The following is a 1950-nucleotide window of genomic DNA, read 5'->3' as shown; positions in this document are numbered from 1 at the left end:
GTAACCAGAGCCTTGTTTCCCGTAAGCCTCATATAAGCCCAAGTAAAATCCTTCTTATGATTCATTTTAGTTTTGTGGCCAGTTTCCCAAAGCAATCATAACATAAGTAGAATTTAAAATGCTCACAGATGAACAAGAGTAGAGTAATAGTGTATTGCTAATCATACAATACTAAGAGCATCTTAAGCCCATAGACTTATGATGACACCTGCAGGACAATAGTGGAAATGCACTTAATACAGTTAAAGTAATAAAAGATCTCTTCTCTTTTACTCATTCAGTTTAATCTTATGTTGTGTGCTGCTTTATCTTCAGTTAGTTGACTCCATTTCAAGGTCTTCAGCATCACAGGACAGTTAAGCAGCAATTTTTCATTGTCTTGTGATTAGTATTAATATATTTGTTGAATTTGTGCTGGTCAAACTGTTGTTCAATAATTTCTGCTGATGTTTGTCTCTTGTCTTGTGCTATTCCCTGCTGCCTGCTGAGCTGATAGAAGAGTAACATTACAAGCTGTTAAACTCTGATATGTTTAATATGTTCTTATGGAGGTCTAATGGGAGGCAAGATCTGGCATTGCTTGCATTGTTGGCTGAATGATCTAACAAAGTGAAAGCCACAGACAACATTTCCAACACAGGCAGAGGAACACGATTTCCATGATGCACAAAGTTAATATACAAAGTATGAAAGAATCGTTTGTTTGCTTTATTATTTTCCAGTGAACACTCATTTGGTTATTTTAAGTATATGTCAGTGTGGGGTAATTACAGGCTTGATTAGTGATATTAAAGTGTACTTTATTTGTGTTACAAGTACTTTACAAATTAATTGTGAGTGTCTTTGAAACATACAAGAAATATATCATAAGTGTATTATATTTGAGTAAAAGTAAATGCTCCGTAACACTTTTGGCTTATTCCAAATACTACAAATTGCTTCTCTTCAATATCAAACTGTTATTACTTAGCCAGACTTTGTACAATATACTTTAAACATGACATCGTCTTACACAAGACAGTATTTTACATGTGTTTCCTGCAAACACTGTAAAAGTTTACATGTTCAGTTCACTTCAAAATGAAGGAAACCGATTGCATTATTTCTGCAAAGCAAACTTACTAAAATGAAGTTATATTAACGTTCCTATTTAAGTAATGTAAACTTATTATTAAACTTAATAGTACATTTCTAGTTAACTTTACTTGCTTGTTTTTTATTAATTACTATAAATGAATTAGTAACCTTACAAATGATTTATTAGTAAGATTACTCTATTAAGTCAATGAACTTAAAATTAATACAATTCGTTCAGTTTACTTCTGAAATAGCACTAATCTCAACATGAGTTTACTGTGTCACTTTAAGTTGTGTACACTTAAAATACTACAATCGGTGTCCACATTCTCTTTAAGTAAACTCAACATCATTTATCTAGTTCAAATAACACACTTAACTGTTTATTTGTGTAATAAACAGCTGAAACTCTTTAAGAACAACACAATAAAAACTATTCCTTTAAAACAATCTGTTCTCAAGACTTCGAGCTCTTGCCGCACTCTGCTGCATGACAACATCATATCTGGACCATAAACACGGTATAGAGCATTTGCAGAACAGACACTGTGCAAACTCAAAAAAACATTTACAATTAAAAGAAAAAGAGCCTTTAAACTGTAAAAAATGTCAGTAATTTAAACAGTAAAATACTGTAAAAATGCTACAGAAATAAAATGTTCATTGATTATCAAATATTAACTGTGAAATATACAGTCAAATGTTTTCATATATTTTAAAAGACAATACAGTAATTTTTACAATAAAATTATGTAAAAATGTAATTATTTAAATGTAAAAAGATTTTCCTGTATAATTAATGGTAAAAAGAACGAGAGCACATGTAATTTTTTACAGTAAATTATTCTCTTATTGTCCCTGTAATAAGCGCTT

The 1950-nt window shown here is 30.6% G+C and overlaps 1 protein-coding gene across 1 annotated transcript in view; it reads right to left on the bottom strand.

Moving 5' to 3' along the window:
- Positions 1 to 693: 693 nt before the first annotated feature.
- Positions 694 to 1950, bottom strand: part of LOC127641657 (NACHT, LRR and PYD domains-containing protein 3-like) — a 39362-nt gene continuing 38105 nt past the window's right edge. The window contains exon 6 of the mRNA XM_052124599.1: positions 694 to 1950. This exon is cut by the window's right edge and continues 1221 nt beyond it. The gene's annotated coding sequence lies outside the window, so the exon portion shown is untranslated.

This window comes from Xyrauchen texanus, unplaced genomic scaffold (genome assembly GCF_025860055.1).
Source record: "Xyrauchen texanus isolate HMW12.3.18 unplaced genomic scaffold, RBS_HiC_50CHRs HiC_scaffold_125, whole genome shotgun sequence".
Classification (NCBI taxonomy): domain Eukaryota; kingdom Metazoa; phylum Chordata; class Actinopteri; order Cypriniformes; family Catostomidae; genus Xyrauchen; species Xyrauchen texanus.
This window is presented reverse-complemented; position numbering and strand designations above follow the sequence as displayed.